Raw genomic sequence first — 15,508 nt, 5'->3', positions numbered from 1 at the left:
AGTCGTGCAAGAGATTCCCACTACATCAAGAAAGATTGGCCACTCCGACAGTCATTGGAGCCTAGGAGGAAAAGTGTTCAGCATCCACCACTTGTTGAATCAAGGAAGATTTTGTTACCACCCTTACACATCAAGCTGGGTCTGATGAAGAACTTTGTCAAGGCCATTGACAAAACACAAGCAGCTTTCAAGTACCTCCGTGGAAAATTTCCAAGGTTAAGTGAAGCTAAGATAAAGGAAGGTGTCTTTGTTGGTCCTCAGATTCGTGAACTTCTTCGAGATGATGCATTTGACCATGCACTGCGTGGCAAGGAAAAGACGGCATGGAAAGCCTTCCAGTTAGTGGCAATAAATTTTCTCGGAAACAACAAGGCAGACAACTACAGGTTGTTGGTGGAAAACCTCCTCAAGGCATACAAAAGCCTTGGTTGCAACATGTCACTAAAGATACATTTTTTGCACTCTCATCTAGATTTTTTTTCACCAAACTGCGGAGCAGTGAGCGACGAGCACGGCAAGCGATTTCACCAGGACATTGCAACAATGGAGAAACGCTATCAGGGCAAATGGAGCCCATCAATGCTTGCAGACTATTGCTGGACAGTGACAAGAGATGCTCCATTTAATGAATACAAGAGACAAGCCAAGAAGCGCCGAGTAGACACTGAATAGGACTAAACTATGTACATAATAGTTTTTTGCCTTTTGTTTCATAATAAATTTTATTTATATAACCCTTTTGCTGATTTTTAAAGTGTTACATAAACAGGACAGGTGAAATATTATCATGTAAAGCAACCATAAACACATGAAAAGACCTAGGTTTACAATTTATGATTAAAACTCTACTATCTACACAATATACATAGACATAAAATGTAAAAACTTAAATATCTTAGAAACAGTAGCCAATCAGTTGTTTTAATTGTCATATTTGAATTCAGCACATCAAAATACATAATAAATACCACATTTTATCTCTGAAGCAGATGACTTCTCAAAAATTGTAGACCAGTGTTACATTCCCAGTCCTGGAGGAGAGACCTCTAGTGGACACTGGACCTTCTGTCCCTCTTCCTCCAGGATTTACTTCCTTCTGCCCTGTCCCAGTCCTGTCTCTTCTTGGTTCCTCATCCCAGTCCCAGTTTTCTCACCCAGGTAGTCCCAGTCTTCATCCTCCCATGCTCCTTATCTGAGTTCCAGGCTCTTTGCCCAGCCAGTGCCAGTCTTTCCCCACCCACCTCCCAGGCTCAGTCTCTCCTGCCCCAGTCTCATTCTCTCAATACTGCAAGGCGTCTACCTTGTAACATGGTGCATAGGTACTAAGCATTACAGTACCCAGCGGTGCAATTAGTGGGAATCCCCATGGCACAGTCAGCATGGGTTTCTTATGATATGCTTGCTTGGCTTGAGCTCCTGCTCGGACTAATCACAGGGAACAATTAGTTGACAGAGTTTCTGTGCTATGATTGACATATTTGCTTTCATAATGTGCAAGACTGGGAAGAGGTGGCGTAACAGTTCACAAAGCTTGCAGCATCCTAGAGCAACTGACTTGGGGGAGAGAAAAGGAGAGAAATCCAGTCTGGACATATTAGCTGGCCTGACATCATTGGTTCACTGGGCGGAAAGAGGGTAGATCAGGACAATATGATTCAGTAAAACACATCCCTGCAAAGCCAGAGACAGCAACCAACAGCCAGTTCCCACTGTGCATACCCGCACCCTCTGCTCTAGGGCCAGATCCTCCAGTGCACCCCCTGCCCTCTGCTTTAGGGCCACATCCCTCAGTGCACCCCATGTCCTCTGCATCAGGGCCACATCCCTCAGCGCACTCTGTGCCCTCTGCTCTAGGGCCAGATCCCATAGCACACCCCCTGCCCTCTGCTCTGGCGCCAGGCCCCACAGCGTACCCCCTGCCCTCTGCTTTAAGGCCACATCCCTCAGTGCACCCTGTGTCCTCTGCATCAAGGCCACATCCCTCAGCGCACTCTGTGCCCTCTGCTCTAGGGCCAGATCCCGTAGCACACCCCCTGCCTTCTGCTCTGGGGCCAGGCCCCACAGCATACCCCTGCCCTCTGCTCTAGGACCAGATCCCTCAGCGCACCCCATGCCCTTTGCTCTAGGGCCACATCCCTCAGCTCAACCACTGCCCTATGTACTAAGGCCACATCCCCCAGTGCACCCCCTGCCCTCTGCTCTAGGGCCAGGCCCCACAGCATTCCCCTGCGCTCTGCTCTAGGGCCAGATCCCGCAGCGCACCCCCTGCCCTCTGCTCTGGGGCCAGATCCCGCAGTGCACCCCCTGCCCTCTGCTCTAGGGCCAGATCCCACAGCATAGCTCCTGCCCTCTGCTCTAGGGCCACATCCCTCAGCGCATCCCCTGCCCTCTGCTCTAGGGCCAGATCCCACAGCATAGCTCCTGCCCTTGCATCTCATCAGCATCTGTGCCATTCTGCCCAATTCCTGTTTTTGCTGACTGAGGCCACTTCCTCCTGCCCCATCCCCCATGCACTTTTTGCTGGCATTGCTGATACAGATGTGTGCACCCCAGGGCGCTTGAGCAGTGTGTATAGTGGGGGTGCTGAGAGCCCCCCTTGTAAACCCTAAACCCTGTATATGATGAAAACCACTTCAAGCCAGGGGGTGCTGCCCCACCGCCAGCACCCCTAGTTCCAGCATCCCTGGTGCCACCAGCTCCTGAGAAGGGATATTGGCTCTTAGGATCAGCAGCCAAAGGGCAATGACTAATATTCCATCTGTGATGCTGAGGGGGAGCAGGTTCCCTGTCCACACCCCCTGGGATCCATGAGAGGCAGGGTTCTTTGGGAAGGGGCTGAGGTTGTGAGAAGTGCCCCAACCTAACAGGCTTTCCCCAGACAGAGTGCTGGCTACATCCTTGGTTTCCCTCAGCTAGGACAGAAAGGGCTTTTGTTCTTGGCCAGCCAAGCTCCATGCCAGGCAAGGCAAGAAGGCAAGATGCCACCAAGAACTGGGAAGGTAGACAAATGCAGCCCTAGAAACTGCTGATTATAAAATCTGGTGCTACCTGGGGCTGGTAAGTGAGAGCAGATTGCCGGAATGGAGGTGCTAATCTATCAATTAGTCACCCGTTGGGGCACCTGGGAACTGTTGGTCTGTGCAGGAGACAGGGGAGAGTGAGGGGCAGAAAGTGGATCTGGGGAAAGAGGATTGCCTTCTTGCAGCCCTCCGACTCCACATGGACAACAGTGGAGAGAGACTGTACATCCCCTGCTGGACTTTCACCTGCCCCAACAGCCCAGGGAACCCGAGGCTGCATCCAGCTCCTCAGCCCAGGTTTGCAATGTCCAGGTTCCCCTGTGGAATCAGCAAGGTGGCTTTGGAGCATGCACCATGCAAGCCACCTTCCAGAGCAAAGGGGGCATACAGCATAGCCTGCATGGAAAGGGGTATCCTCAGATAACCCATGGAGAATATCAACTCTGGTTCATGTTTAGGTAATATAACAGGACTTGACTCTTCCAAAGCACTTTTCATCCATAGATCTTAGAGCATCATCCCAATTTCACAGCTGGGGAAACTGAGGCAAATGACTGATGCACAGTCATCCAGTATGGGAACAGAACTCAGGTCTTCTGCAGAACTGCACTGTTTTTCCACCCATAAGGCCATCAAAACTTCCACCAGCATTTCACTAGGTCTCTGGGGCATGATTTCTTTGCATTGTGGCACATTGTGTTCACCAGCCCCTGACATGTGTTTCCCACCTGAAATCATTTAAAAGCAGAGGCGGCACGTGAAATATTTACATCATGATGGAGAAAACTCAAAATAGGGTCTGGTGGTAGGATGTTTCTTCTATACAAAATTATTAGGAAAATTGCCTGATTTTCACAAAATAATGTGTGAACTTTGTGTAAGGGGACTGTTGGCCCCTTACTAAAACTCAGTGCGGGTGTTTTGGTTGGCTAGTTCCCAATACCAAAAGGAAGGGGAAGTATTGATGGGAAATCAGGATCCTGGGACTGACAGTCCCCAGGGAGAATGGGGAGAGGCCTGTGCTCCAGGTCAGCCTGATTGACAGGGCAGGCAGGCTAACCAGGGAGGCAGGAGGTTGGGGGGGTCCCATCCTCCATGTGAGCTGGAATTGCCTGGCAGACATGCCAAACCCACGAAAAAGCCCCACAGAAATTGAGCTTGTTTTTGGCTTAATTGTAGGGTTACCAGATAGCAACTGTGAAAAAACTTAAGGAGGGTGGGGGCCTATATAGGCGCCTATATAAAACGGGACATCTGGTCACCCTACTGAATTGGTTTGTGAGTTGCTTGTTGGCTAGTTTTTGGTTTGTAGCCTGATGCTTGTTTGGTTTGTAGCTTGTTGCTTCTCTTTTTTATCGGCTCCCGGCAAGCAGGGGCAAGGGATGGGGAGAGAGTCAGGGGTGCACAGTGGGCCCACCACAGTCCCAGACTGCAGGTCGGAGGGATCTAGTCACATAGAGTGCTGGGGTTCCTAGGGATTGTCTTGTTTTGAAATGGGATTAGCTTGATTTTTGGCTTATTGTGAAAGTCAGGATGCTTATTTACTGCGTGAAAGTTGGCAACTGTGTTGCCTGGGTCAGACAGAATGGGGCTAAGCTAAGGAGAGAGCAGGGGCCCGAGCTGAGCTGGGAGCAGAGCCGTGGCAGCCAAAGCCAGAAAGAAGCAGCCCAGGGAACAGGTCAGTGCTGGGAGTAGAGCCACAGAAGCAGCCCAAGTAGCACACCTATGGTGGGAGGCGAGCTGCAGCAACCAGAGCCAGAGGGGCCAAAAAAAGCAGCCCAGGGGGGCTGGAGGCAGAGCAGCAGCAGTGCTGAGGCAGAGTGGAGCTGGCGTGGGAGCAGTCTGGAGCCATGTGCAGTGAGCAGCTGGGGAGAGTGAGGGGGACCCTGGGCAGCAGGCCCAGTGCAGAGAGATGCCCCCAACCAAGAGGCCTTGCAGGCCAGACTTGTGGGGCATCGTAACCCTGACAGGGGGGCCTGACGCCGGGAAGAAGGGCCCTGCCACCTAGAGCCTGAAGGCATGTGGCCACTGCCAGAGCAAGTGTCCAACCCGCAGCATCCCTGCAGCACAGCCAGGGCCTGAGCAGGAGATCTGGGACTTGTGAGGAACAGACTGAACTTCCCTTACATTCCAGAGATGGCTGGTTGTGGTGTCCCCGCGCCACAAAGCAGGGTTATGTGTTTTCCTTTAACCTTTTCCATGTTTTCATTATTTTTTAAATTGATTGATGTTTAATAAATTGTATTTGCTTTTAACTGTATGTAATGATCAGTGGGTCAGGGAAGCATCCAGTGCGGAGAGAGCACCCTGGAGTGGGGATACCCTAACCCCTGCCCTAAATGACCATAACAAGATTGAAGGTCAAGCCTCCCAGGAATCCTGGGCCCACCCAGGGCCATCCTTAGGATTTATGAGTCCCTATGCAGTATTATTAAACTGGTGCCCCTATGCCTGACGGCAGCCTGAGTTCGCAGCCCTGGGGGAGAGGGATGAGGCAGCAAAGATACTAAGCCACCCGGCTCACCTCACGGCGGCAGAGAATCTCAGTTCCCCGCAGAGATCCTCATATCCTCTTCTCATGCAGAATGCCCAGTGCTGGTGCATTTGGCTCTGTGAATATGGCCCCTGCCTAAGGAGACTGCAGTGCGCACTGGGTGTGCGGGAGCCAACCCACTCTTCCCTGCTGTCATGGGCAGTGGGTGAAGTGGCCCCGTGGGGAGGCCAGCTCCATAGCCCATCTCTTCTGCCTGTGACCCCTCCCATACTCCCCCCTGCTCCGCCCAGGCCCCACCCCCACTCTGCACAGGCCCCACCCTCTCCCCACTGTATCCTGCCTCTCTTCCCTCCCACTCCCTGCTCACCCCCTTCCAGTCAAATCCCTGAAACCAAATGAAGTAAATGACATTAGAAAGAAATTGCAGAAGAGTGGAGTTTTTTCAAAAGAAAATAGAGCAAGTTTTCCACTGCATGCCAGATGGTGAAGACTGGCCATGCAGAAGGTACCTAATTAAAAGCACTAAACTTGAGAATAAAAAATGACACTCACAGGTATTTTTATCTACCCTCAAGTTTGTCAGAGATTTATTTGAAAAAACTTTGTAGTAAGGGCAAGTCAGCTGTCCTACTGAATACAACATTAAATATTATGGAATATGCAGCTCTTCTCTGTGTTACATTTTCTTAATAATTATTTCTAAGGTGATTTTATATTTTAAATGTACTTTTAAGCCTTCATAAAGTGACCATTCCAGATTACTACATATTTAACTCAGTGAAACAAAGACATCCAGTTAATCAGTCACAGAGGTTTAGTGTGTTCATAACAAAGTTCATTGCTTTTAGAAAAAGGAAACACTAGTTTACTTTGTGTGATCTCCATAACAATAGATATGTTTAGGAAATTTCACCAATTTTAAAAAATATGTTTCGAAAGATTTTTAGGAATAAAAAAGGGATTTTATATCTTACTAGGTACTGATTTTTCTGGCGGGTTCTCTTAAAACTAGTTCATCTGATAGTCAGAAGTAAAGAAAAGGAAAGTCATTTGTCCTGCTACCTGGAAGGAAAGGGGGTGTTGTCCCTTTAAGTCTCTCTTCAACAGGGGGTGAAGGGAGAAAGAGATGGACAGAAAGGACAGGAAGACTTTGGAAGCAAGTTTTTTGTACTATAGTAATTAAAATTAAAAGGTGTGTTTTAGATAAGGGGGGTCTTTTGAAGGATTTATTTAAAAAAACGATATGTCTGAGGATCCAAGCATGTAAGGCTCAAGATGAATACTCAGATTGTGCATCCAAAAATCTCTGCAAGGATTTTTTAGAGATGTGATTCTATAATCTTTAGCAATCGTCTAATTAAATATTTTTAAAGCAACTTTTAAACTAAGATACTATTGACTAACGTGTTCTGAGTAAATTTTAGATAATGTTTTCACCCCTCAGCCACGAGGCCAAGTAATGCACAACTGTTTTTTGTCAGTAAATTCAGAAACTGACAGCATATACCTGGGGGTTGGCAAATGCCTGTTAAATGGCTTCATTACCACTTGAATGACTCTTTAACAGTTTCAGTGTTGTGCTAATAGGTCTGGCAGCTCTATGGCTTTTCCCACATATAGTTACTAGATTCCCCTCTGAAGGAAGACTCACCAGGCTGCAGCAGCTAGCTGTGGGAGCCTACAAGAAATGGTCAGAACAGGGATAGAATCATAGAAAATCATAGACCTTTAAGGTCTGAAGGGTACCATTATAATCATCTAGTCTGACTCCTGCACAATGGAGGCCACAGAATCTCACCCACCCACTTCAGTATCAACCTGTGTCTGAGCAATTGAAGTCCTCAAATCATGGTATTACAAGACTTCAAAGTGCAGAGATTCTTCCCAGCAAGTGGCCGTGCCCCACGCTGCAGAGGAGGCTGGAACCCTCCACAGGGCTTCTGGCATCTGCCCTGGAGGAAAATTCCTCCCCAACAACCAAGATGGCGACCAGCTAAACCCTGAAACATGTGTGGCAAGACTCACAGCCAGAACCTAGGAAAGAATTCCCTCTGTATGTAACCAGATGCCACCCATCTAAACACCAATCACAAGCTATTGGGCTATTACTTCTAGTAGCAATAAGTATGAATTAATTCGCACAATAGTTAGGTAGTCCCATTATATCCATCCGCCTCCATAAACTTATCAAGGCTTAATCTGAAGCCATATTCGTGTTTTGCCCCCACGTACTTCCCTTGAATGGTGTCCATGCAACTTCAGTCCTACTTACGGTTAGAAACACTTATGGTCTAATTCAAGTCTAAATTCTGATAGCACAGTTTGACAAGTCCATTGTTGTCCTTGTTATCGTCCATACATTGGTACTGGAGGCTTAAATTAATTCCTTCACCACTCTCTGATATTTATTCCTCTAATATTTATAGAGAGCAATCAATATCTCGCCCTTAGCTTCTTTTTGGTTAGCTAAACAAGCCAAGCTCTTAGAGTCTCCTTTCATAAGTATACATAGGTTTTCATTCCTGGATTCATCCTAGTAGCCCTTTCTCCTGAACTGTTCCATGTTGAATTCATCCTTCTTAAACATGAGGGTCCAGAACTGCACACAGTAATCCAGATGAGGTCTCACCAGTATCCTTGTATAATGGTACTTAACACCTCCTTATCTCTACTGGAAATTCTTGGCCTGATCATCAGCGGGCGGCGAGCCATGCTTTTTCACAGCCAGATCACATTTGCAGCTCATAGTCATCCCTGTGATCAACCAATACTCCAAGGCCTTCTCCTGCCTCTGTTCTACTCTTCCAACTGCATGCCTTCCCACAGTATAACAATTAGGGTCTTGTATATTAAATGCATGACTTAGCAGCTTTCACTATTTAATTTCAATCCTATTGTACTAATTACCAGTTTATCATGTAGGGTCCATCCAGATCTTTCCTCGTAGCACCAGTACCCTTCTAATCTGTATTGGCATATTACCTCCCGAGCTTTGTGCACACGGACGAAACTATTAGACACATTCCACTTTTTGTGCCAAGTATCAGTAATAAAAGATTGGCTCCAAACCGACTCCGTGAGGACACTCCACTAGTACCTCCTTCCAGCCGAACAGTTCAACTTTTCAGTACGGCCTGTTGTAGTCTTACCCCCTTTAACCAGGTCCTATATCCACCTTTCAATTTTCTTGTTGAGATTATAATCGCGTCATGCGTTTTTCGCACATTTAGCTATAATTCCAAACCGGAACCTTAATCAAATGCCTTCAACTGAGAAATTTGAAAGGGAAAAAATGAGAATGTTTCGAAATCCGCACTTGCCAAATTTTCCTTTTGTCTAAAAAATCTGTACATTCCAAAAGGAGATCAGGTGGTTGGCACGATCTAAGCCTTTTGGTAAACCATGGTTGTTGGTATTTTGTCTCCAGTTACCGATTGAACTCATGTCTTGACGTACTTTTTCACTTCAACTTTTTTTCTCAAGACCTTGCATACTACAGATGTCAAACTGAAAAGCCTGTAAGTTGCCGGCCGATCAAGTTTTTCCCCTTTCTTAAAGAGTAGGAACCTGTGTTAGCAATTTCTCCAGTCATACGTACAGTACCCCTGAGTTACAATTCATTAAAAATAGTCTGCTAAGGGCCTTGGCAATTTCGAAGTCCAGTTCTTAGATATTCTTGGTAATAGTCCTATCAATTAATCGCCCTAAGCTCATCATTAGCCTTATTAAAGACTGAGGAAAGTATTTGTTGAATATTGGACATGTCTAGATTATCCATTTTAACCTCCTCACCATCTTCAGGTTTAATGCCCCACTTCTTTCTTGTTTTCTTCTTATTTATATGCTATAGAACCTTTTACTATTGGTTTTAATTCCCTTGATATCAAATCTACACAGCTTTGGCCTTTCCAACTTATCCCTACATGAACTGACCTCAAAAGGTAGCTTTCCATGCTGATGTCACCCATTCTACCAACTCCTTGTAAGGATTTCTGCTCTTTTTACTAATCACTTCTTAGATGCTTGCTCATCCGGCTTGGTCTACAACTCCTGCCTATGAATTTTCCTCTTTCTTGGGATGCAGGCTTCTGAATAATTTCCGTGCAACTTTGACTTGAACTAATTCCAGGCTTCCTCCACCTTTAGATCCCCAAGTCTCCAGTCCAAATCCACTTCCCTAACTAATTTCCTTATTCTTTAAATTACCCTTTGAAATAAAAACACCAAGTCACAGATCTATTTTTGTTTATCCTTCCATTTAGTTTAAACTGAATAGCTCAGATCACTCGAACCAAGGTTGTCCCCACAACCATGTCTTTCTATGAGGTCCCACTACTCACCAAAACCAAATCTAAAATGGCATCCCCTCTGTTGGTTCAGCAACGACTTGTGAAGGAATCCAGGCAGCTGTCGCAGTCTAGGAAATAATCGAGCCCTATTATTATTACTAGCACTTGTCCTCCAGCCTGTATCTGGGAAGTTAAAGTCTCCCATGATCGTACAATTCCCATTAGTGTTTACTTCATTAAAAACATTTAAAAGGTCTCTATCCATATCCAAATCAGATCCCGGCAATCTATAGCACACCCCAAGCACTATCTCAGGGGAGACTCTAGTAGTTTTCTTCCTCAATGTGATTTTTGCCCAGACAGACTCTGTCTTATCCGTTCCATCCCTTATTTCTTTACAATCTGCCTCATCATTGATATACAATGCTACTCCACCACTTTTGCCTTTATTTCTGTCTTTCCGAAACAGCACATAGCCTTCAATACATGTCCTCCACTCAAGACTACTATTCCACCATGTTTCTGTTATCTCTATAATATCCGGTTTCACTTCCCGCACCAGTAACTCTAGTTTCTCCATTTTGTTACCTAGGCTCCTTGCATTGGTGTACAAACATCTTAATTCTTGCTGTTTGGCTTCACTCACATTCTTTACCCAATTAGACCCAGACATTCTACCATCAGTATCACCGATTAGAATTGTATCTACAGTACCCTTCCTCCATATGTCCATTCTCCTACTCACGACAGTATCCTTTCTTGCTTCATTTTCTTCCATCTCAATGTTACAATCCGGCGTGGAGATTACTTGGACATCTCCCAACCATCTCCCCCCAATTCCTAGTTTAAAGCTCTTTTAATCAGCTGTGCCAGCCTCCATCCTAGAATTCTATTTCCCTCCCTACTCAGGTGAAGTTCACCCCGAGAGAACAGTCCTCTGTCCATGAATGCTTCCCAGTGGCCATACATCCCAAAGCCCTCCTTATAGCACCACTGTCTGAGCCATCTGTTGATCGCCATAATCTTGTCACACTTTTGTTTCCCTTCTCTAGGAACAGGCAGAATCGCACTGAAGATCACCTGAGACTTGACTTCCTTAAATATCTTCCCCAGTCTGGCATAGTCTCCCTTGTTATGTTCCAGTGAGAATCTAGCCATATCATTCGTTCCCACATGAAGGACAATCAGTGGATTCTTTCCCGCTCCCGTTAGGATCGTCTTCAGCCTCAGGTCCACATCCCACATGCACACAAAACTCTTTTCAGGTACTCCCTCCAGGATCATGTACATGCTGCAGCTTCCACATCCAGTCATCTTCATTGTGTCTTCCACTGCTTGGGTCACTACAGCTGCTGCCTCTGTATTTGTCATAGGCTTCCCACCTAAATCCTGTAAATCTGGGGAAACACAAACCAACCCAAAACACCATCACCCACAGCAAAACAAATCCCCAACAAGCATCAAGACGCTGCTAGAACACTGCACACTCCCTTCAGTAGCCTGTGTGTGCCTCTGCCTGCCTTAGTTTTCCCCCAAACTCCCCCTGTAAACTCCCACTCAAACTCCCCTGTTTACGGGTCTTTTCGCTGGCTCCTGTGCCGCTGCAGCTGTCTGTACTGCTGCCTGACTGGCTGGAGGGTTGTAAATAAGACCCAGGGGTGCCCCAAATTTTTGGGAGCCCTACACAGCTGATTATGCTGCGTATGCCTAAGGATGGCCCTGGGCCCAGTCTTGTTGGAGTTATGAGGACTTTGACACACGGGAGAGTAGAAGGGGAACTCTCGAGGTCAGGCAGGCCTCTGGGTAAAGGGAGTAGGAGTGAGGACTCAGATCCTTTCGCTAGCCCATTTCATTGGGGTAGTGTATAAGCCAGGAAAATTCCCGCCAATAGCAGGCCTATCAGACCTGGGTTATATTCCCAACTCTTCCTCAGTTTCCCCAGCTGTACAATGTGGATAATGCTCCTGACCTTTCTTGTAAAGTGTTTTGTGATCTACCAGTAAGAGCTAGGTATTATGCATAACCACACAAATTGAACTCCTACAGAAGTAGGAAGTGTTCCCTGCACACACAACCTTTGGGAAGCAGACGTGAAAAGGCAGGGCTATTTCTGAGTCAATGGGCAGGCTCCGAGGGCCTCGCCATCATTACTGTTCTATAACAACTATGCTTTCTCCTCTTCGCATCGTTGTCATTTTTCAGGGAAGAAAGGAACAGTTCCTTGGCTGGCTGGGAGCTTAAATGGCTCCAGGTGTAACTTAGAGCAGCTTAAGGGCTACTCTCAGACCAGCTGCAGCATGTCCATAGGGATTGCTGCTCTCCCCAAGGATCAGAGTGAGCTCTGTGTGATCCAACTCTGACAGGCTTCTGCCTGTCCCAGCCCCTGTTTGGAGGGGGAAAGGGAAGGAGTGGCATAAGGACAGAGAACAAAGCAGCTGGTGCCAATGCCAGGGAACTGACCCCAAATACATAACAGTGGGGGAGCAGTGGCATCACTGTCCCATTTCCCAGCTGAGCCAAGCGGTAGCGCTTTGGAGTCTCTTGTCCTTCTGGCCTATGTGTCGGGTGAATTCAGAGGAGCAAGTGGAGAAGGGAATGAAGGGAGATCTGACACCCTCAGCTGGCAGGGACAGGGCATGGCTGTGGGGAAGCTCACACTGCTCGAGGCCTTTATGGTATTTACAAGACACCAAGGTGAAGAGGCTCATAGTGGGGTAATTGTAGCCTTAGCTACTAGCTGTGAAAAAGGACCTGCCAAGGGGAAGCTTATCTTGACAAAGTCCAAGCTGGCACTGGCATGGCAGTACTGTGGGGAACTCATACTACTGGCATCCAGCTGGTACTGCCATGGGGAAACTCACACTGGTGGCATCCATCTGACAATGCTGGGCACTGCCATGGGGAAGCTCATGCTGCTGGCATCCAGTTGGCACTGCTGTGGGGAAGCTCACATTGATGGCATCCAGCTGGCACTGCCAGGCATTGCCCTGGGGAAGCTTATCTTGGCAAAGTCCAAGCTGGCACTGGCATGGCAGTATTGTGGGGAACTCACGCTGCTGGCATCCAGCTGGCAATGCTGGCCACTGCTGTGGGGAAGCTCACCCTGCTGGTGTCCAGCTGGCACTGCCAGGCACTGCCATGGGGAAACTCAAATTGCTGGTGTCCATCTGACAATGCTGGGCATTGCCATGGGGAAGCTCATGCTGCTGGCATCCAGCTGGCACTGCCATGGGTAAGCTCACGCTGCTGGCATCCAGCTGGCACTGCTGTGGGGAAGCTCACATTGATGGCATCCAGCTGGCACTGTCAGACACTGCCATGGGGAAGTTCACACTGCTAAAGTCCAGCTGGCACTGCTGGGCACTGCTGTGGGGAAACTCATGCTGCTGGCATCCAGCTGGCACTGCCAGGCACTGCTGTGGGGAAGCTCACACTGCTGGCATCCAGCTGGCAATGCCAGGCACTGCTGTGGGGAAGCTCACACTGCTGGCGTCCAGCTGACACTGCCAGGCACTGCTGTGGGGAATCTCACACTGCTGACATACAGCTGGCAACGCTGGGCACTGCCGTGGGGAAGCTCACACTGCTGACATCCAGCTGGCACTGCCAGGCACTGCCATGGGGAAGCTCACACTGCTGGCATTCAGCTGGCACTGCCAGGCACTGCTGTGGGGAAGCTCACTCTGGCACTGATGTGCCTGGCTAAAGGAAGAAGTCATCCAAGGGGCCGCAAAGTCATATGATCCCGGTTCTTGATCCTTTTGTGCAACTCCCCCTACACCTGCCATCCCCCAGCCCAGTTTCACAGATGAGCCTTCTGGGGCCCCCTTGCTTTCTCCCAGCACCTTGGTTCCCACTGTCATCCTGCATCCTCCTGTCCCTGTCTCTCTTCCTCGCTTGGCTGTGTCCCCTGGAGCAGGTGTGTGCCCAGCCCACAGCCCCCACCGCCCCTGAATGTTTTTTTTAATTAGTTGCTAAAGAATGCATCCTTTTGAGGCCAAGAGTGGATTCCTCGCATCTCTGGCATTGCTGGGCTGCCCACCTGTAAACCTATTCCTGTCACAGCCAGAGGCAGCCAGCCAGCTCCCACCATACACCTGCAGGCCTGGTCTTCCTGCCATCACTGACAGCTCCTACCCAACACTCAGTGGCTTTTTCAATTACTCAACGTGATGATTAGCTGAGGGGAGCTGGCCAAGCTGGGGACATTGACCAGCCTTCATGCACCAAATGGGCAGAACAGCCATTGTGAGAGGCATCATAGCCATGAGCCTGGCCAGCCTTGGAGTGCAGGACAGGCGCTGCCTCTACTCTGGAACACGGCTGACGCCCTAGCAGTCCTGGGACAGAGAGATGCCAAGTTCTGATCCAGAAAGAAACCCGAACTTCCCAGCAGTTCAAAGGGATGGCTCAAGGGGTTTTGTTGAGGCCTATCATAGAGCCAGGTATCAGCTCTGGTACTTGGAGCCACATCCAGCTCTGACACCCAATGGAAGGAGGCTCTGATCACAAGTTGTGCCATGGGCCCATTATACAGGTGAGCCCAAGAAGTAAACATTTTACACAACTGCATGGGTGCACCTGTGGATTGTGCACTAGACTGGGACTCAAGAGCCCTGCAGTCTATTCCTAGCACTGCCAGCACCCTGCTGGGTGACCTTGGGCAAGTCCCTGCCCCTCTCTGTGCCTCAGTTTCCCTACCGCTAAATGGGGATTGTCACGCCCTTTGGTATCTCACGACCATGGGTTCCACTTCAGAGCAGCCTGTCCAATAACAGGGAAGGTAACCCAGAGCCTTACAGCTTAGTAGCGCCCTGGGCTTTTGCCAGCCTTAGTATAGAATTTAAACAGTCCCTTGACACTGAAAAAGCAGCACAGTCCTGTGGCACCTTATAGACTAACAGACATATTGGAGCATGATCTGACGAAGTGGGTATTCTCCCATGAAAGCTCATACTCCAATACGTCTGTTAATCTATAAGGTGCCACAGAACTGTTTGCTGCTACCCCTCTGATCCTTGACACCGCATGAGCAGGTCCCCAGTGACATTCGGCCCCTTTCACCATAATGTCCCAGCAAATCCAAGTTCCTCTATTTCCAAAGGACCAGGTCAGTCCTTCCCTCGATCTCCTGCCTCTCTCCAATAAGGCAGGGTTCAGCCCCATCCTGTCAGGAACTTATGTTGACTTTGCTAATTAAATGCAAAGGAAGCAAGAGAGATTTGCACAATGTTCCGAATACTAAAGACATGGACAGACAAACATAAATAGAGGTTATCATCTTACAAACCTTCTGTTAAACGTAACACAGTCTGATAGGTTCAGCTTCTGAGGCTTAGCCCTGCAGTGGCAGCTGAGGGTCCTTCACCCAGCAGACAAAGTCCTTGCTGCTTAGGGTCCAGTCTGGGAAAGAGAACCCTGTTTCCTTCCACTAGGCAGCTTGTGTGGGAAATCTCTGCCATGGGACTATTCCGACCCAGGGCTCAAAGATGGAACAGGTTGGGGTGGGGGAGGGGAGTCCAGGAGGTAACTCATCGGTGAAGCCATCCTGCGTTACTCTTCCCTGAATGGGAGTTCCCCGCTTCTCCACTGTCCCATACACTGGTTTCTACCTACCTTCACGCAATGACTCATAGACTCATAGACTCATAGGTCAGAAGGGACCATTATGATCATCTAGTCTGACCTCCTGCACAAAGCAGGCC

The sequence above is a fragment of the Chelonoidis abingdonii genome, chromosome 9, assembly GCF_003597395.2.
Source record: "Chelonoidis abingdonii isolate Lonesome George chromosome 9, CheloAbing_2.0, whole genome shotgun sequence".
NCBI lineage: Eukaryota > Metazoa > Chordata > Testudines > Testudinidae > Chelonoidis > Chelonoidis abingdonii.
Note: the sequence above shows the minus strand (reverse complement) of the source record.